General features: G+C 58.1%; 1 long non-coding RNA gene across 1 annotated transcript; it reads left to right on the plus strand.

The window, feature by feature from the left end:
* The first annotated feature begins 219 nt into the window (after nucleotides 1–219).
* LOC132231718 (uncharacterized) lies at nucleotides 220–19,773 on the plus strand. Its single transcript, XR_009452123.1, has 5 exons — nucleotides 220–506; nucleotides 7,987–8,199; nucleotides 8,679–8,877; nucleotides 16,738–17,027; nucleotides 19,010–19,773. It is a non-coding gene; the product is annotated as an uncharacterized LOC132231718 (long non-coding RNA).
* Nucleotides 19,774–21,328: the final 1,555 nt, after the last annotated feature.

Consider the following 21,328-nt stretch of genomic DNA (forward strand, 5'->3'; position numbering starts at 1 on the left):
GAAGCCCAGCCCCGGCGACCGAGGGGGCCCTTTGGGCCCGGGCCCCGCCTCATGGCCCAGCGCGCGCCATCCCCCTGCCGGGCGCCTCCGGCAGCGCGCACAGCCCATCCCCCGACGTGACCCCGGCGTCTCCAGCGCCCCCTGCCCCAATCTCGCTCTGGCTGACGCCGCCCCAACCCGCCCCTCCGGTCCCCACCTGGACTCTTCCTTTTCAGGTGGAGGCGGTGCCGGAGCCCCGAGCGTCTGGGGCACGTCGACTGCCCGGATCTTGGGCGGTGGAGACACGGCTCCCGCCCCGGGTGGCGCGCGCAGGAGGGAGGTCCCGGGCGCGGCCCCGCCTGGGCCGGCGCTGGGCTTGCCTGGGCTTGTTCGGAGCCGGCGCTTCCCTCCGCGACCACGCAGAGCCGGGGGATTTGGAGATTTTGCCGGAGCCTCGCCGCCAAACTCGGGGAGGAGGGGGCCGGAGCCCGCGCCCCGCTCCCCGCGTCCGTCCGAGGGGAGCGCAGGTAACGCCCGGGTTGTCCGCCTGCGGGAAAGTTGGAGAAGACGGAGGCAGGGCTGGACGGAGCACTTTAATTACAATCATCCTGGAAACCCTGTTCAATTGTGTGGCCTCCGAGTCATAAAGGGAAGAATTTCCAAGAAGCAACAAAATGCTCTTTGATTCCATGGTCTCTGGAGAGAAAGGATTCCTTCTCTGGGTTTGCCCGGCCGGCTTTCTTCCTCTCGCTGCACCGCGGGCGCAGGCGGGGCGGCTGGTCTGGGAGTGGAGACAGGGCTCTGGTTTTACTGCCGCTGCTCACCCAGCTGAGGCCGGAGCAAATCCTTGACCCCCGAGGTGGGGGGCGGGGGCGTGGAGACTGACCCCCCAACGGATGCAAAAACCTCGGGATGTGCAAAGTGCTGTAACAGTGGGATGAAAAGGGCAGGTCTCCCAGCTCGTGCTCCAAAGAGAGGCCCCGGAGAGGGGGTTTCAGGCTTCCGGTCCCCCAGGTGAACCTGAGCGCCCCCCTCCCCAGCGCCCCGCGCCCCACCCCGCCCCACTCCGCGGGCTGGAGCCCTGCCCGCCTGGGGACTTGAGGGGGGCACTTCTCATAGTCCGCGCTCCTGGCTGAGACCTGCAGGCGGCGTGGCGGGGACAGGGGGCCCCTTCCCCAGGTGAGGTGGCTGTGGCCAGGTAGCGGGCATGGGCACTGCTCCGGCGCCTTCGCTGTTTCAGAGCCTGGTGGAGGTGAGGGAGCGAGCGAGGGGCCGGTTGGCTGTGCAGAGTGGCCCGGCCTGCTCCCTCCTGGTCCATCCTTGCCGGCCTCCTGCAGCCAGGGTGGCGCCTGCGGGACTCTGTAGCAGATGCCCTCCTGTCAGGGGCACAAGGCCCACTGGAGGTTACGTGGGGCGGGCAGGCTCTGCTTCTGCCTCAGGCCTGAGCTCTGGGACACAGGCCTTGCCTCTGAGCCTCCGAGTCTCCCGTGAGCCCCAAGTGCTGTGCAGCCCGGAGGCCCCCTCATGGTCTGTCCTGCAGGAACCCCGGGGCCCGCTGGCATCTGCCGCCACCGGGGTGGTGGCCTGTCTCCTGAACTTCCCAAACCCGAGGACTGGCCAGACTGGCCCGCTCTGCCCCGCAGTCAGCTTCCTCCCTGGCCTCAAGGATCCCTGGACTGGACGGCATGTTTACTTCCCGCCCCAAGTCCTTGGCACACATCACAAATCAATAACGTGAAACCACCCGGCCTCCGGGTCCTTCTCCACACAGCACACCAGGCAGTGCTTCCCTGGATTGCGTCACCGGATTGCCATCCTGCTTCTGGGCTAGGAGGTGGGAAGATGGAAAGACAAGCAGATTCCCCGGTCACAGGCCACTCAACCCTGGATTAGGGGAGATCAGATGTTTCTGATAAGGCGGATGTTCACCTGGTGTGCCGCCAGAATTTTTAAAACGTAATTTCCAGCTGTTTAGTCAGGGCCATGGGCCTCTTTTCCCTCCGGTCACAGGTGGGGAACCTTTTTTCGGCCAAGGCCCATTTGGGTGTTTCATATTATCCGAGGGCCATACAAAACTATCAACTTAAAAATGAGCCTGCTATATCTGATCAAATATTTAATTAACTGACCCCTAGTGCCCTGGCAGGGCCAGACCAAATGATTTCTCAGGCCTTATCTGGCCCACGGGCCGGGTGTCCCCACCCCTGCCTTAGATCGTCAAATTTAAAAATGACAGCAGCCAACACAAGTAGCCATCCAGTGTGGATGAATCAAAAGTATACCTTTTTTTTTTGTCAGATCGGCAAAAAATATATATTTTTTGGTGTGTCGCAGGATTTTAGTAATTAGTTTGTGTGCCACGAGGTGGAAAAGGTTGAAAATCGCTGTAATAAGGAAATAGACAGGATTCATTCCGTCCTTCGTCCGTTCAGCAAATATTTATTGAGTCCTTGCTATGCGCTGGCATCCTTTCAGCTTTAAGACGACAGCAGTAAAGCAAACGGGCACATCTTGACTTGTGGAGAGCTGGTCTTCGGTGGCGGAAACGGGAGGTAAATGAACAAAGCAAGATTTGAAACAATGTTAGATTGTGATCAATGCTATGAGCAGTATGAGGGTGACGTGTGCCAGGGAGGGGTGTTATTTTGGATGGGGGGGGGTGGCGTTAAGTCATCGAGGGAGGGGAGGGCTTTCCAGGCAGCAGGGCCAGCGGAGCAGATCCTGTGCTTGGTGCATCGGAGACATTTTTAAGGAGGCCAGCGAGGCTGGGGGGAGGGCTAACAGGTACCAGGTGGAGTCAGGCAGGGCCAGGTCATGGAGGGCTCTGTAGGCCCTGAGGACTTCGCAAGAAAACCCAGAGGGTGACATGCAGCAGCCTTTGGAGGGTTTTGAGCAGCAACTGTCATGATCTTAGGTCTTAAAACTATCCCTCCGGCTGTTGTGTAAAGAACATACTGAGCTAAGAGTGGCAGCAGGGACACCCTCTGGAGGCTTTCCTCAGTCCGGCTGGGAACCACGGAGCCTGGACTGGGGCTGTAGTGTGGAGGGGACGGGGGGGTGGGGGGGGGTGGTAGGAGGCTTTGGAAGTAGAGCCAATAGCCTGGTGGGTGGATGAGGGGGAGTCGGTGGGGGGGAGCGGGAAGAGGACACAAAGACGACTACACATGCCCTAGCTGGTTTGGCTCAGTGGATAGAGCGTCAGCCCTCGGACTGAAGGGTCCCCGGTTTGATTCCGGTCAAGGGCACATACTTTGGTTGCAGGTTCCCCAGCCCTGGTCGGAGTGCATGCAGGAGGCAACCAACCGATGTGTCTCTGTCACATCAATGTTTCTCTCAGTCTCTCCCTCTCCCTTCCACTCTCTCTGAAAATCAGTGGAAAAATATCCTCATGTGAGGATTAACCAAAACAACAAAGATGGCTGCACAGACTGTGGCTTGCACAGATGGATGGACTGTTCACTGGGAGGGGAGACCTGGGGAGCAGGCTGCAGGGTTTTCTGGGATATCCGGAGTTCTGGTTTGGCTGGTTAGTTGGCCAGGTGGAGATGGTATTGGGTGTTGGAACCTGGAGTGTATGGAGTGTAGGACAGAGGTCTCGCGAAGATGGTACCTAATGCCGTGGGACTGGACGGGATTGCCGAGGGCAGGGTGGGTGGCGGAGCAGAAGGAGGGAACTGGTCATCTTGGAGAACAGGGAGAGTATGGACAAGGAAAGTGACAGAACAGCACCTGACATATAGCAGGTGCTTGATTAATATTGGTTGGGTGGATGGATGGATGGGTGGATGGGTGGGTGGGCGGGTGGATGGATGGGTGGGTGGGTGGGTGGATGAGTGGGTGGGTGGGTGGGTGGGTAGATGGATGGATGGATGGATGGGTGGATGGATAGGTGGGTGGGTGGGTGGATGGATGGATGGATGGGTGGGTGGACAGTTCTAGGCATGAAGTGTAAGACTGCTGTGCAGTGCTAAGGATCTAATGGCCATGCAGAGACTGCTGGCTGCCAGATTCTAGCAGCAAGTATGGGGAATGTAAGAAAACAGTAAGTGCTCTAGGATTTCAGGGGCGCACAGGACTGGGGAGAGGCCGAGGCAGTCTGGGGGAAGCAGAAAGGATTTGGCTGAGCCTGGGAGAGCAGCCAGGATTCAGAGACAAGTGTAGCGAAGGGGAAGGAACATGGAAGGGAATGGCATTAGCAAAGCTGGGAATGCAGGAGGCCTCCTTTCGGTTCAGCTGTCTGTTCCAGGCACAGGAGTGGGGCTGGGTGGAGGGAGGGCTCTTATGAAGGCGGAAGGAGTGGCTGAGGACTAGAGGGCAGGGGATTAGCTGGGGAGAGAGAGCCTGCCTCAGAGCCCTGCCTTCACTCCCTGGCCTCCACCCTCTCAGATCCTACCCACTCCTGCCGCCCACCTTGGGGAGCCTGGGTGGCACCTATTGATCTGTTCTCTGGTCTCTGTGAGGTAGGGAGGGTGGGGGGGGGTGGATGGTTGGGTGGGTGAGTGAGTGGATGGATGGGTGGATGGATAGATGGGTGATTTTAGAGACGGAGGGAGAGAGAAACATCAATGTGAGAGAGAAACATCGATCCGTTGCATCCTGTACACATCCCGATGGGGGAATCAGACCCGCAACCTGGGTATGTGCCCTGACTGAGAATCAAACCCGCAACCTTTTGGTGTACGGGATGGCACTCCAGCCAACTGAGCCACCCGGCCAGGACATGACCCTCATTTCTGATAGAGGAAGAGTGAGGTGCTGGGCGGCTGGTGCCACCTCCTTAGGGGGTGATGTGGGTGCAGTCTCCCCCCCACCCGCTGGGCCCTCCAGCTGTTCTCGCCCAGTTTGCACCTGTGGCCTTTGCTGAGGGCCGGCCTGCCCTCCTGTGTTAGGTGTGAGTTAGGCAGGCAGATCACTTGTTTGTACCACACGGAGAGGAGGGGTGCCGACTCCAGAGCCATCAGAAGTGGCATTTACTTGCACGTGCACGTGTGTGTGTGTGTGTATTTGTGTGTGTGTGCAGTCGGGGAGGACCGGCAGGGCCCTTTAAATCCAGCTTCAGTGATTAAAGTCCTTAGCAATGGTTGGTGGCCAGCTGTGGGCTGTCCCCTCGCATTCTGGGCCTGGCTGTGGGGGCCATGCGGGGGCTGCTAGGTGCCAGGTGCGGCGTCTAGCAGCTTTTTTCTCCACTGGAAGTGCCCCAGCAGGGCTCCAGCATCCTTACGCGCCTGGCGCGGAGTCAGAGGCTGGCTGCCCAGGCCCAGCTGTGTCTGGCTGCAAATCGGGAAACATGACTAACCTTCCTGGGTCTGCTTCCTCATCTTCCACAAAGTGGGCTAATGTGAGGACCCCCTTCCGTAGAGTTCGGTGCAAAAACAATTAGATAATGGACGCAAACTCCGGAGCAGGCTGTGGCCGCTAGAGCCTTGCTTTCCCAGATGCGTAATAATTTCACTACGTGAGAACCTCCCTCCGCCCTTACAATCTAGCCAGGCTTTGGAGATTTTTGTTTGGTTGGCTTTTGCATTGCAAATTTCCCTCTCTCCACTTCCTGAAAGTGGGTGCTTTCCTTTGCTGTTGTCGTTAACTAGCATTGCAGACACTGAGGGGGGTAAAGTGCCTTGGGTGGATGCAAAAAGGCCCCACCCCCCACCCCCGTCCCTGGCTGTGGGCAGGTGTTAGCTGACCCCAATGGGTAGAGCCCAACATCTACAGTCTAGACCTGGGGCCCCCTGACCTCACGGTGCCAGTGACCGCTTCCGCACTGTCATTGGGTGCAGTCTCGCGGCGGACCCACTCCTCCCAGCCTCCCCACCTCACCTGCCCGATTCCGCTCTGATGCCCCGCCTTCCCCTGGGCGGATCAGCCTGGGGCTGGGTGCCTCGCTCCCTGGGGAGAGAGGAGTTTCAACACTCAACTCAGTAGAAGAAAAGCGGGTGGAGAAAGGGAGGGTCCGTCGGAGGAGAAAGAGCTGGGTGGGGGCAGGGAGGTCCCCTTGGAGGGAGGGGTGTTAGCTGATCCGAGCTGAATGGGTTCCTAATCCTGACATTAAACATACTCTGAGGAAGTCACATCATCTCACAACACAATGAATGACTGGAGAAGGACTTGGAAGTGGAGGGGACTGCTGTCGCTACTGCCCCCTCTCCTTCTGAAACCCACCCCCAGTGCCAGGGGGGGAAGCAAGTTGTATAAAATCCTGGACCATGTGATCAACCACGAATCGATGCCTCCTCCTCCTCCTCCTCCTCCTCCTCCTCCTCCTCCTCCAGGGTCACCACAGGCCTGTGCTGGTTCTCAGAATTATCTGCCCAAACCCCAAAGCACATTCAAATCACTGCCTGCGGCCCCGAGGGACAGGGAAGCAGCTCTTGTGAAGCTGCTGAGAAGCAGCTGCTCAGGGGCCTGGGTCCCTCCCAGCCGGCTCCCGCCCTGCCCGCCACCCCCCTGCTCAGGGCACAACCAGAACCGGGAGGGCTGTGGGTGGGAGGCAGAGAGCCTGCCAGGGTAAGGCAGCTGGGCTGGCCCAACAGGGAAAGGTGGGGCAGGGGGACATTTCAGGCTGAGCCTGCAGGGGGACGACGGCTCTCCAGCCCCCCACTTTGGCACCCACTGCGGACTGTCCTGGCCCCTCAAAAGCCATTTAACCCCAGGATACTTCAGAACTTCCATTCGCTTAGAGCCAGTCATAAGCCACAGCACTGCACCCTGAATGTTGTTTTAAAAGCAGACACTTCCCTGCCTGCCTCGTTCTCTCCCCTTCACCGCCTCCCAGATGCTCCCTGAAACGCAGCTCCGACGGCTCAGAGCGCACAGAACTCATTCTGTCTGTGTGCATCGTGCCAGGCCCGCCCGGTCACTGTCCCGGAGGCTCACTCACCCTCGGCCTGAAACACGTGTCGCACCAGCTTTGGTCGAAGTTGCCTTGGGAGCGGGGAGAAGTAGGAAGACGGTTGTTTGGGCGTGAGATGGCTCTCGTTTACCTGTTGTCATGTACCCCACGAATCACAGAAGGACACCTCGGGAAGTCGAATTAAAGAGTCACATTTATTGCAATCCGGGACTGTGAGGGGGCATTCCCAAATCTCATAGCCATAAGATGGTGGCAAAACCAGACTTCTATAGGCAAAAATCACAAAGGTATTGATTACATCCCAGGGTTTGGAATGAGGCACCTGGCTCGCAAAAAAGCAGATTACAGATGCAGAATTAAGCATGTTAATTACAGTTTCGGGTCTCGGGGTCACTGAATTGACAGAAATACATTATCTAGAGCCCTTGGGTAACCTGGGTTAAACTTAGGCATGTTATCTAAATTACAGTTTTGGGTCTCCGGATCACTGAGTTGATAGAAACACATTATCTAGAGCCCTCGGGTCTCCCGACCACTGAGTTGTCAGGACAATTTAGAGTAATTGTGCTGTCCTGGTCTCGGGACCACTGAGGCAGCTGGAACGCACCACCTGTGGCCACTAAAACAATTTAGGGTAATTGTGCTGTCCTGTTTCCAGGTACAGAAGAATGTGCTCTCTAAGACAAGTATGATAACAATCAATGGAATAGTCATTCAATCAATAAGGCATTCAATCGAATGGGATGACTTATACAATTTAGAAAATCAAAGTAACCTGTCCATTGTTAAACAAAGCAAATAGGTACCATACTTCATACCCTCATCTCCTCGGGGTGCTGGGCAAGGATCGAACATCTCTCATCCTGGAATGGGTTATGTTTGCCCTGCCCGCCTCACAGAATTGCCGGGAGGGTCGCAGGAGATGGGTTGCATTCCCAGTGCTCCATGGCCTGCCTCCAGGTCAAGGCTCTGTGCACCCTCGGCCAGACAGACCATCGCTGCCGCCACCGACGTCACTGCCCAGTCGGGACAACAGAGGGTAAACCTGTCGGGTGGGCGTAGCAAACACTCACGGAGCCTCACTGTGTCCTCCGATGCTGCTTATCTAATCCCTGCGCCAACGCTGTGAGGAAGCTGCTGTTGTGTCCACTTTACAGATGAGGAGACTGAAGCCTGGGGGGCCGTCCAGGCACAGGTGCCGTGATGGCAGAGCCAGGGCTCGAGCGTGTGCGGCATGACCGTCACTCCGCTGCAACCTCGGTGGAGGACAGCAAGGCCCCGCCCAGGAGCTGACGTGGCCTGAAGCCCTTTGAGAACTGTTCCCGTGGGCCTGGCGTCCAGCCACCGGACCCACCTTCTGTTGGTGAGAAGTAAGTCGTAGGTCCCACCCACACTCGAGGGTTGGGGCCGGCATAAGGGCGTGAGCACCATCCCTGTCCCCTGCAGGGTCTGTCACCACAGTTTCTAATTCTGTTTGTGGACCTTGTGTCTTCATAGTGTCTTGTTCTGTCAACAGTTTACAACCTAAAAAAACAAAAAAGGTAAGGCCGGAGTGGGTTGCGCAGTGGTTAGAACATTGGCCTGCACACCAAAAGGTTTCGGGTTTGATTTCTGGTCAAGGGCACGTACCTGGGTTGCAGGTTCCATCCCCGGCCCCAGGTGGGGGCGCATGTGGGAGGCAACCAATCGATGTGTCTCTTTCACATCGATGTTTCTCTCTGTGCCTTCCTCCCTCCTTTCCTTCCCCTCTATCTACAGTCAATGGAGGATTATCCTCGCGTGAGGATTAACAGAACAAAAAAAAGTAAGGACGCCAGCAGCATTTCTTTTCTTTTTATTTTTTTTACAGTTTCTGTGAGCATTTCCGGCATTTTCCCCATCCCCCCTGGATTGGGAGGACCTGCCCTCCGGGGAGTTGGTACCATCAGGGCTACTCCCTCATTCCCTCGGGTAAAAGGTCCCAGGAATTTTTTGAGAAAAACGGATCCACAGAAGATGGAGGCCGAGTCAGCAGACAGAGAAGGGAGAGCCCGTGAAGAGTCCAGACAGTGAGTCAAAACTCAACATTTCCCATTGTTTTATTTTGTCCTTTACCCACTCGTGCATGTGTCCACGTGTCTGGCACGCTCAGTGGGCATCTCTGTGTGCTGTGCCTGCTACCGTGCTGGGTGCTGAGAGCCATGGCCACCCCCTCACCCCGCACCCCGCACCCTGGGCAGAGTAACAGTGGAGAGGGCGCACCCTCTGCCTGGGGCGCCATGGGCGGCTTTGCGCCCTGTGGGCACGGGGACCACCCTGGAGGTCACAGCCAGGCCGTGCAGACAATGGGAACAGTATGCTGGCTTCCACCAGAATAGACACCGTTTTCCTTTTCTGCCGAGTCAGTGTCACCCCGAACCTCGGGGGCTGTGGTGGAGCGAGCGCCGGTGGCCCGGGGCCCCAGCCTCAGCGCACAGGCCCTTCAGTGCCGTCGTCACTGTGGTCGGTGTGTTTCATAGCATTTCCATTTCTTCTCTCCTCTGCCCCTCGCTCGTCTCCTTAGTTTTGTCAGTGACTCTGATCTCAGCAAGCCTTCTCCTTTCCGAGTTGCAGCTCCTAAATCACTGTCAGTTAGCATCGTGCGGAGGACCGAGTTAATGCAGGCGGTCTCAAGAGCAAGCCTGCCTCCCGCAGTGTCACGGTGAGCGAGGGGCATCCTCTGGAGCAGGCATTGCTGTGATCCGCCGCTTCTGTTTGCTATTGGTCCCCTCCCTGACTTCCTGGACTTTGGATTTCCGCTCAGTGTGACGCTGTGGTGGGGCGTTATTCAAGGGCCGTGGTCGGCAAACTCACTGGTCCACAGAGCCAAATATCAACAGTACAACGATTGAAATTTCTTTTGAGAGCCACATTTTTTAAACTTAAGCTATAGAGGTAGTTTACTTCTTTGTAGCCATGTCAAACAGGGCACCTAAAAAAATGTTTCATTTTATAATAATAAAGCCACCAACACAAAATAATTACAATTCTTAAATTGGTGACAAAAATACCTGTAGGATTTGCAGCTGGTTGGAAAAATAAGGGTAACTTTATGCTTCGAGTAGGTACTTTTGTCACCCGCGCGCGATTTGCGGGCGCGACCATCCCTAACCACTGCACAACGAGACTGCCCCCCGCGCTGCATGTCCTGCAGCCCGCCTGTCCCGCGCCTCCCGTTGCCTGACTGACCGACACCCCCGCTTCTTCTAACGCCACTTCTTCCAAATAGACTCGCCCCGGCTGAAAACCGACTTCTGCGCATGGGCCACGGAGTTTCAATCGCACTGTACGTGCGCACCCGCTCACGGTATTTTGTGGAAGAGCCACACTCAAGGGGCCAAAGAGCTGCATGTGGCTCGAGAGCCTCGGTTTGCCGACCACTGTTCAAGGGGATTATAGATGAGCAGACGAGAAGATGACCAGGACACAGTATTGGGGGCCCCAGGACGATCTCAGGAAGGGCAGGAAATGCTCACTGGGGTTGAGCTGCTCAGAGACCTCGTGCTTACTCACCTCCTGCTTACTCACCTCCTCCGTCCCCTGCTCCCCCAAACCCCTGCCTCCCCCTCCTGTGCAATTGTTTGAGTAGTTCGTGGAGGTCTCCAGGAATGTATTAGTTTCCGGTGGCTGCTGTAACAAATTACCACAAAGTGGGCGGCTTAAAACAACAGAAATTTCCTCTCCCAGGCCTGGAGGTCAGGCGTGGAAATCAAGCTGGGCACACCACTCCGGGCAGGGCAGCCCCGCCCCATCCTGGCATCTTCCAGCCGCTGGGGCCACCTGGCATCTCTGGGCTCCTGGCTGCACCCTCCAACCCCGCCCTCTGTCTTCATATCACCTCTGTGCGTCTCTGTCCCTCTCCTGCCTTTAACCTCCTTGTGCCTCAGTTTATAAGGATGGACACTTGTCATTGGATTTAGGGTCCACCCAGGTGATCCAGAAGGACCTCATCTCAAAATTATTTAAAATATATATATATATATATTATTGATTTCAGAGAGGGAGAGAGAGGTGGAAACATCAATGGTGAGAGAGAGTCATCGATCCGCTGCCTCCTGAGCACCCCCTACTGGGGATCGAGTGTGCAACCCGGGCATGTGCCTTGACTGGGAATCAACCATGACCTCCTGGTTCTTAGGGCGATGCTCAACCACTGAGCCACACCAGCCGGGCTCAAAATTCTTAATCACATCTGTACAGATGCTTGTTCCAAGTGCGGTGCCATCCACAAGTCCCAGGGGTTTGCTGTGTCTGTCCTTTGGGGCTGATTTTTATTGGTGCCTAGAACAACGCCTGGCGCACAGTGGGGCCACGTCATGCTGCTGCTGCTGCTGTCCTGTTACTCACACGGTCATTCATTCCCCCGAGTGTCCAGGTGCCATGACACAGAAGGGGAGCGGGGTGTGGCCCTGCCCCGGAGGGGGCGCCGGCAGGTGTTTCCGGGTATCTGAGGTCTGCTCTGAGCACAGGCGCTCAGCTAAGTGTTCGTTCCCGGACAGACTTACAGGGTTAGCACTCTGGGACGCGGCATTCCTGGTTCCAAGCGCCCAACGCACAACTAAACTTAGGAAAAGTCCAGATGACTGTTAACGTGGGAATTAGGCGCGCTCAAAGACAGTCTGCGCCGTGAGCATGATTCCGCACGTGTACAGTTTTTAGAACGCTTCCCCGCCCGCTTCCTCACCTGGGCCGTGTGTCCCCTTGAAGAGACGATCGCAGGACGTGAGCCTGAGGTGCCCGACTCTGTCCTCCTTCTCCCTCCGTCATCAGACCTTGACTGGCATCCGCTGTGTCCGTGCCCCCTGCGAGGTGCCGAGACTACCAACAGGAAGCTCCCTGAGCCTCGGGAGGGCGCCCCGGGTGGCACTGGAGCCCATGGGGGGTGTGCCCTGCTTCCCCAGGAGGGGCGAGCTGACCGAGGCCTGAAGGACCAGGAAGGTTGTCTGGTGAACTGGCAGGAAGGGAGGGTGCTGGAGGCACCGAGACTGGCCCCAGGCGGCACCGGCAGGAGAATCTAACATCCCGCCGGCAGGAGGCCCTGGTCTGTGATCGTAGGGAAATCTCCCCCCACTGCCACGCCCGCCCGTCTCCTTCAGGGAGCCGGTTTGTGGCTGGAAATTAAAAATTAGAGCATCGTTCTTCTGGCTTAAGCTAGACGGCAAACTTACTGTCCCCGCAAACGCAAAATCCCCCTCAACGGGACGAGGCTTCTGCTCGGCCGGCCCGTGTGCGTGTCGGGTGCCTGGTGTTCTTCCCAGGCAGGCAGGGTCTGAGGATGTGGGGTACTTGACGGATGTGGGTGCACGGGATGTGGGGCAGGAGCAGGACAGCCCCTGGGGCCCACCGCACCCCTCATTTACCAGTCCTCTCGGCCCAGCCTGGAGCTGCCCCACCACATCGGGCACTGGGTCCCAATGGTCTTCCTTGAGCCCTTCCTTTTGGGGGGCAGGAAGTAGGCTCCCCATTCATTCGCTGGACTTCTGTATCCCTTTCCCCTCTTCCCTCCTGTGTCCAGCTCTCCGTTGGTCCCCCGAGATGCCAGCCTGCTCAGAGCCCCAGGCCCCAGGCCGGGGCCCAGCGGGGCAGCCCCTCTGTGGCGTCGAAGTGGCTTCTCCGGCCAGCCCGCCGGGCGTGTGGCCTCTGTTTGCCTCAGCACCGGCACAGGGTGCGGCAGCAGTAGGTTCTGTGTGTGATTCGCATGCTGAAGACACACGCACAAGCTTTAGTTATTTCTTTTACCAACCGACCCACTTTTCTTTACGGCGGTTTGCAGTGTGCACCGGATCGTTCAACTGTGACGTTGTTTTGGCCGAACGTTGCGCGGCGGTGTTGCCATTGACATTGGTGGGAAGTAGATGAGGATGTTAGAGCCGTGAGAGGGGGCGCTCCTGCCCAGGGCAGCCCCTGTCCCCCAGCTCCGGCCGCCTCTGGGTGTCTGGGTTCCTCTGGCAGGACAGGGGCGCCTGGGGAGGTGGGAGGTCTGGGGGACATCTTCCTGCGTTGGAGGGAGGTCAGAGGTCACAGGTGGCAGCCGTGACAATGCTGAGTCTCAGGCCTGGAGCACCAGGTGGCAGTTCCGAGGGCAGGGAGGGCGGCCGGCTCCAGGGGGCAAGCAGGCACAAAGCTTCAGGTGCTGGGGTGGGGTGGGGGGGGTGCATGTTAGCACCCATGATGATCTTCCTCAGGGTGACCCTCAGGGGCTAGTGATGCTCTAGAACAGTGGTTCTCAACCTTCCTAATGCCGCGACCCTTTAATACAGTTCCTCATGTGTGGCGACCCCCAATTTCATTGTTACAAATTGAACATAATTAAAGCATAGTGATTAATCACAAAAACAATATGTAATTATATATGTGTTTTCCGATGGTCTTAGGTGACCCCTGTGAAAGGGTCGTTCGGCCCCCAAAGGGGTCGCGACCCACAGGTTGAGAACCGCTGCTCTAGAACCTTGCTGTGGTCCAAGGGGCCCTCCGTGGTCACGTCCACCTGCTGGGGTGTTGGCAGGAGGCGTGGGGATGTCAGCCCGCGTCTCCTCCCCTGTGGGTGCCTGGCTTGGCACAGGAGCTGGTTTTTCTCGTTTCCTCGGATTAGCTGGAGGGGCTGCTCTCGCCTGCCTCTATCCTTTCCCTCTGCCTCCCTGAGTCTCACTTGGGGCAGTTGTCGGGGGTCCAGTGACCCTGATCGGGGCAGTTGTTGGGGTCCGGTGACCCTGATCGGGGCAGTTGTCAGGGGTCCGGTGACCCTGATTGGGGCAGTTGTCAGGGGTCCGGTGACCCTGATCGGGGCAGTTGTCAGGGGTCCTGTGACCCTGATCGGGGCAGTTTTCAGGGGTCCGGTGACCCTGATCGGGGCAGTTGTCAGGGGTCCTGTGACCCTGATCGGGGCAGTTTTCAGGGGTCCGGTGACCCTGATCGGGGCAGTTGTCAGGGGTCCGGTGACCCTGATCGGTGCAGTTGTCAGGGGTCCGGTGACCCTGATCGGCAGCCGTGAGAGACTCAGTGGAAAGTTTTCTGAGCAGGGAAAGTGTGTTCCCAGGAAAGTAGGTATGGATACGAGGTATTTGCCCTCATTTTTCTTTTTCTTTTTTTAAGATTATAAAGTTAGTAGTAATACTCATAAAAAGCCAAATGGTCCAGAGTGGGTGAAGTTAATGGGTTGGGCCCATTTCTGGTCTGCATCTCCCCCCAACTCCCAGCTCCCTACAGCGGCCACTGTGGGCCCTGGGCCTGCGTCGGCCCTGGGCGCGGCCACCCAGGTCTCGGGCGGTTTCTGTGGACTCTGCTGGGCCTCGGGGCGACCGGCAAATATCCCGAGGGCGAGGGGCTCCCTTTAGTTCCGGAGCCTCCGGCTCTTCGGATCCTGTCACTCAGTTGCCCCCCAGACGCACTTTGTCTCTGGAGGTTGGGGTGACGCTGGGCTGGACTCACTCGGGGGCGTGGCGCCTCTGCGTGTGCCCTGGCTGGCAGGTCAGGAACCAGACTGACTGCTCTCCCGGGCGGGGGAGGCCTTTATCCATCTGGGCGAGACAAACATGTGACGGTCCCTGCCCGGGAGGCACCTGCCCCAGGGGAGGCGAGAACTGTCATCCTCTCTCTCCATCGCTTCACTGTGAGCGCGTCCGTCCGAGGGTGAGTTCTGCGGACGGGAACCCCTGGCCGGCGGCTCACCCAGGCGGGGGCCTGTCCCGGAGGCCCCTCCCAGGGTACTGACCCCGTTCTCACCCGGCCGCCCCGCAGGCTGATCGTGTCCCCAACAGTGGCCCTCTGGGCTGAGGGACATGTCCAGTGACTAAAGGTGACTGTTTGCCTAGGACAGCGGTTCTCAACCTGTGGGTCGCGACACCTTTGGGGGTCAAACGACCCTTTCACAGGGGTCACCTAAGACATTCGGAAAACACATATATAATTACATATTGTTTTTGTGATTAATCACTATGCTTTAATTATGTTCAATTTGTAACAATGAAATTGGGGGTCACCACAACATGAGGAACTGTATTAAAGGGTCGCGGCATTAGGAAGGTTGAGAACCACTGGCCTAGGACTTTAAAAAATACCTTTTCCTTGTATTACAGCCATTTTTCTCAATGGCGGAGTAGTTGTCGGTGGTGGGGCTGTCTGGTGCCTGTGAGGTGGTTAGCAGCCTCCCCGGCCTCTACCCACTGGATACCAGTGGCACCCCGCCTTCATGGTGACACTGCCAAATGGGGGACAAAATCCCCCCGCCTCCCCCCTTCCCCCTCGCCGAGAACCACTGGCTCAGGGTGCGGGCCAGAGGGGCTTTCTGGGCTGCCGCTCTGCATCATCGCCCTGCCTCTCTGCACCGTGGCTTCCTTTGTTCTTTCTCCGGGAGGCTGAGCTCATCGGCTCATTTGTTTGCTTGACTCACCCGGCGCTAACCACACGCAGCTCCCCACTCTGGGGGATCCCGGATGACTTATCACAGGACTTTGCCGGAACCTCCCCTTCTTCCCAGCTCCTCTGGGTAGAGACTTCCCTAAAGTCCTGACGGGCAGGCAGAGCTCCTGCTGACGGCTTTCCTGCCAGCACCTTCGCGGTTCCGCTTTCTGAAGTCGCTGCGCGTTTCTCTCCTGTCACTTTCGATCTCAGCCCAGGACTAGCTGGGGATCGGAGGGCCAGGCGGCCTAAAGCTGGCCGTGTTGGGAGGGCTTCTTAGGGCCCGTGACCCAGTATTGGGGGACAAGAAGGCTGTGAGCCGGCTGCTTGAGAGCCAGGAGGAGGAGGACAGGATGGGCCCATGGGGGTCACACCCCTGCTGCTATCCATCAGGTTCCTTGAGCAAGACCTGGCCTGTTTGATGGCCCCACTGGGGTCACACAGAGAGCCACTGGCTTTGAGGGGCCTCACGAAGCACAGTGTGGCTGTGAGAAGGGACACCGCCCCTAGGTCCACGCCAGGTTCTCCTTCCAGCCCAGGCGGGTGGGGCTGGACCCCCAGGAAGGAGGTGGGGTGTCCGAATTCCACCACTGGTCCCCCTGGCTCCTTTCTCTGCCTCCCTGTCCCCGCAGGGAAATGGGCCTGGGTTTCTAGGAGGGGGTGCAGACCTTAGCATCTACCCTGCACTCGGCAACCGAGTTACAGATGAGCCCCGGGTGCCCACGCTCCTCACAGTGTCATGTCACTGTTTCTGTTTTGCAGGGGCTCCCAGGGGCTCCATTTCATTGGCTGCCGCTGGAGCCCACGGCCGAGCTTGAGCAGTGGCTGGGATGGTGGGTCCCACCGCAGCCATGTCTGTGACCTTGCCCTCTGGCAGCTGGGCGCTCCCAATCCGGTGCTCGATGGGCATCGGGGGCTGGAGAGGGAAAGGGAAGGGAAGCCACGTCGGCCGCCAAGGACTCTCAGTCCCGACGGCAGGCCCCGAGGCGGTGATGCTGCCACCCTGATGCCACCAGCCCCCCAGAATGGCTCGTCAGGACCCTGGTTAACACCCCAAGCCAGGCCTCCTCCCACAAACCAGAAGCACCCCAGGTGCTCAGGGCTGGGGGCAGGGGGACAGGGGCCTGCGTGTGCTCAGAGCAGCGTTTGGGCGCCCGGATTCCCTCTGCTCTCCCCCTGCCCTCCTGCCTTCACCTGCGCCCGCCCGGCCTGGCAGAGCTCCGCGCCTTCCGGATTCCAGGTCCGCAATAGCGGGTCTGTTGACGGCTGCAGAAAAGCACTTTCCCAAAATAGCCGCCCCGAGGGGAAGGGCAGCCCTGGAATTTGACCCTGATGGTCACCCTGGCGGCCTCGCCTGGGCCCCTGGGCCCGCCCAGCCCCACCTGACTGTCACCGCACCGAGGGACTGCTGGTGGTGTGGGGCCGGGTTTTTCCTCTCCTCCCTCCCCCCCCCCCCCTTCCCTCTTCCCATTTGTTCTTTCCTTTCTCTTCAGCTTTAAGTTTAGAGTCCAGATGACTCAGGAGAGATGTCCCAGCGCCTGACTGGCTGGGGGCAGGTCACAGGATGGGAGCGGAGAGGAGAGGGGAACCCACGTGCCGTGCGGAGCAGGGACCTCCGCTGGTGAACGCACACCTGTGAGGGGCCCGGCACCGGCCCCGGCCCTGCCCTGGCAGCCGCGCCAGTCCCGGAGGCGGCAGCAAGCCCGACGAGTCGGACAGGTGGAGCCGGCCACGGCCACGGGGCCACAGCCGAAGGTCTGCCCTCCCGCAGCCCACAAAGCAGGTAAAGCACCTTCTCATTTTTTCTGCTGGTTTAGTTCGCCGTCAACCTGAGGGAAAGGCCTTTGGAATTAGTGGGGAAAATCATGAATTTGTTTGGCCGGGACTTACTGGGGTTTTGCATAGGAAATTTGGCCTTGATGTTAGAAAAGCGCAAAACACCATTGCCTGGCCCTTGGTTCTGAAAAGCAGGTATTTTACCCAGCTGAACGTTTTCAGTGGCCGGCGGGGAAGGCAAGTCCGGAAGGAGGGAGAGTACTGGTCATGCTGCTGGCTGGGGCCGTTCGCCTGTTCAGTGTGGAAGGGGGTGGGGTGGGGCTCGGCTTTATCCGGGGCACCCTCAGTCCCTACGCAGAGAAACGGGATTGCTGGGCTTCTTCCGAAACTCAAATCCACGTGACAGCCCGGGGGCTGGGTTTTACGTGGCACCGAGGCTCTGAAAGCGCCTCTCCTGGTGAGAAGACTCCGCTTGCAAAGGCCGGGCTGTAGCGTTTCACTCCTACTGTCCAGCCGGTGAGCGCCCCTTCCCCGTTCCCTGTCTCCTGGGGATCTTGGGGGGGGGGGGGTGCACAGGAAGGGAGGGAGCGCGGGCCTGAGGACTAGACCCAGGACCCCCGACCGAAACAGGGAGGGTCCTCTTTGACATCCTTGGAAACGTCTTTTCCGCCTTCCTCTGCGCAGCGGCTCTCCTATGGCTTTCATGGCGGGTAGTCGCCCAGATCTCCCGGGGAAGACGCCTGCCCGGGGAGTGCAGCCGGCCTGAATTCCTCCCGCACATTGCACTTGGCAAGGGGGCAGGCCTGGAGGCTGTAAAATTTTATGTCAGTCGTTTTTTGTTAAGTGGTTTTCTGTGCCCAAATTGCCTAGATGATGGATATATCAGTTTGGGTTCCTTCCTCTATGAGTAGAAGAAAACTCCATTTAAAATAATTCAAATAATTAAAACATTAAAAAATGTATAACACATGCCTTAGCTGGTTGCTCAGTGGTTAGAGCGCCGGCCTGCAGACTGAAGGATCTGGGGTTCGATTCAGTCTAGGGCAATGTACTTCGGTTGCAGGCTCGATCCCCGGCCCGGGCCAGGGCATGTGCGGGAGGCCACCAGTCCTTGTGTCTCGCATTGATGTTTCTCTCTTTCTCTTCCCCTCCATTCCATTCTCTCTCTAAAAAAAAAAAAATATTCAATGGGGAAAAATATCCTCAGGTGAGGATTAACAAAACAAAAACAAACACTGATTTATAAAACACAAGCCCAGAGGCCAGGCGGCTCCGTGGTGGGCCCCTCCAGGGGCTTGGCCATGTGGGGTCGGGTTCTCTCACATCTGCGCTGCACCCTCCCAGTACTGGCTCCAGCCGGCCGGCTCCCCCCCTGGGGTCTCCCCTGAGTGAGGAAACCTCCCAATCTCCTGCTGGCTTCCCACACATCTCATTGGCCGGAACTAGGCCTCGTGCCCAGCCCAACCCATCGGTGGCAGGAGAAGGGGTCATCGTGGTGGAATTCCTGAGACACCTGACTAGGGAGCCGGGAAGCCTTACCTGCACCCAGCCACGGCCTGTGAGGAGAGGGCGTGCATTTGGGACAGGCGGCCAACAGTATCTGCTGCCTCAGAAAATGTAAACCCACTCCGATTTCTAACTGATTTGGGGTCATGCAGTCACTCTTGCTCCTAAAACACATGTATGTTATACTCAATTCTTTTTTAAAAAATATATTTTTTTATTGATTTCAGAGAGGAAGGGAGAGATAGAAAAATCAATGATGAGAGAGATTCATCCACAGGCTGCCTCCTGCAGGCTCCCCACTGGGGTTCGAGCCCACAACCCGAGCATGTACCCTGACCGGGAATCGAACCGTGACCTTCTCGTTCATAGGTCAACGCCCAACCACTCAGCCACACCGGCCGGACTAGCTCATAAAACGTAAGCGCCAGGAACTGAAAACTCCCCTGGTCAAGGTGACTTCTGGTTTCCTTGCCTTCCCCCTAGTTCCCTAGACCAGCAGCGCCGACCCCGCAGCAAGACGTGTGGGGCCTGGGGCTCAAGGGCCCTGTGAGGAGTGAAGGCAAAGTCAGGTCCCGCCCTGAGCTCGGGCCTTGAAGCGCCTGTGTTCCTGCAGCAGGCGCTTGCCGGTAAGGGATGGGCCAGGGGCCCCTCGGTCAGAGGAGCGTTCGTGTAAACCCAGCCGTCACTCTGACCCCGGGTTGTGACTTCCTCGGAAAGTCTGACTCTGTGTGTTTTGTGGGTGGGCCTTGCCTGGTCAGGTGAAGGCCTTTAGGAGCAGAACTGGGGTTTCTCTGGGGAAGAAGAGACTCCGCCAGTGGACTCTGTGTGGCTGCCTGAGAGGCGCCCGCCTGCCCGGCTGCCCTCCAGCCCCGGGTCACGTAAGCCATTTCCTTGAAATGAATCTTTTCATCTCCACCTCCTTCCGCTGTTTCTCCAGCAGAACTCTGACTGATACACTCTCTAAACCAGTGATGGCGAACCTATGACACGCGTGTCAGAGGTGACACGCCAACTCATTTTTTTGGGTGATTTTTCTTTGTTAAATGGCATTTAAATATATAAAATAAATATCAAAAATATAAGTCTTTGTTTTACTATGGTTGCAAATATCAAAAAATTTCTCTATATGACACGGCACCAGAGTTAAGTTAGGGTTTTTCAGAATGCTGACACGCCGAGCTCAAAGGGTTCGCCATCACTGCTCTAAATGGTGCTCGGGAAGGCGGGGGGGGGGGGGGGGGTTGTGTTTTATTTTGCTGCTGACTTTTCACGTAGACACGTGGACATTTTCTCCCCTTTTCTCTTCCAGGGAAGTGCTGGTTGTGTTTCTCCTTGTCGACTAGTGGTGGGCCAGCCCTGTTGGGGTCCGTCGCCAGTCTCCACTTTCTTCCCCATCCTCTCTTTCCTCCTCGGATTCCCTTCTTCTCCACAGGGCCTGGGGGAGGCAGGACAGGCTGCCCCCCGCGCGCCGCAGGGCCAGCTGTGAGTGTTTCTTTGGCAGTGTCTTAGCTGGTTGTTGTGAGTCATAATGAAGGAAGCAATCAGCAAGTATACTGCCCTAGAAATGCTGCACCTTGTGGGCTCGAGAGGCGAGACCAGTGCGAGGCGCCGGCATGTTGGAAACGTGGCTTGCCATGTTGGTTGGTGAGGGGCACTGGGGGACCAGCTCGGGGACCAGCTCTGGGGGCCCTGGAGCAGCCGGCTCAGGGTGCTGAAGGAGGAAGGCAGCGTGCTGGGGAGGGCTCCTGGCTGGGGGAGGGCTCCTGGCTGGGGGGGAGGGCTCCTGGTTGGGGGAGGGCCCTGGCTGGGGGAGGGCTCCTGGCTGGGGGAGGGCCCTGGCTGGGGGAGGGCTCCTGGCTGGGGGAGGGCCCCTGGCTGGGGGAGGGCCCCTGGCTGGGGGAGGTTGGTACAGGGATGATAGTAGCCAGCGTTTATGGAGCAATTAGTATGTAGGGAACCCTGTTCTCCGCATTCTAAACACATTGCCTCGTGAGCAAGAGTCTGTTGTTCCATCTTACACAGAGAACCATGCCATGGGCAACAGTAGCTAAGGATGCCGTTGGTAGGAAGGGGGTCAGGATTTGAACCCAAGCAGTCAGGCTCGAGACTCTGCACTTTGACCACCGGCTCATGTCCTCGGGGATGGGCCGAGGGCAGCGGCACTCCCCTGTGCACCTGCTTGGCAGTGACCTGACCGTGAACACACACCCATTCACACCCACTCTCCCTCCAGACACATTCCGAAAGCAGTCTTTGTGGAGAATGTGCCTGTAGGCACTGCCGATGTATCCACCTGAGAGGCCCAGGATGACCGGGGGTGAGAAGGGGGTGGTGTGTTCGGCTGGCCAAGGACAGTTCAGTTCTCAGTGTCCCGCCAGAGGCAAGCTCCCGCTCCAGAGAGCTGAGGCTATGGCCATGGGCACCGGACCTAACCGCCAGGGGATGGAGAATGAAGGCATGGAGGCCTCTCCAGGTCTAGGAGCACCAGGCACACCCAGGGCCTCCAGTGAGCCGGGGGCAGCCCGCCAGCGGGCCCTGTGCCTCGACAGCTCCCCGACCCGCCTCGGCCCCTGCCTTTCTCCCCCTGGTGTCCTTGAGCTCTGTGGCCCTGAGCCCGGAGTCCTCCCGGTCTCCAATCCAGCGCTTACAGAAATCGCCCAAGTCCGGGAGGTGAGGCTGGGTGTCCGTGGCTTCTCCTCCGACCCGATGACTAAATCAAACCTCCGGGGTCTGTGAGATGATGAACCGCCTGTGCCTTTGACACCGGCCAAGGCAGCACCTGCCGTGACCCCCAGCTCCCAC

This window comes from Myotis daubentonii, chromosome 3 (genome assembly GCF_963259705.1).
Source record: "Myotis daubentonii chromosome 3, mMyoDau2.1, whole genome shotgun sequence".
In the NCBI taxonomy this organism is placed as follows: Eukaryota; Metazoa; Chordata; class Mammalia; order Chiroptera; family Vespertilionidae; genus Myotis; species Myotis daubentonii.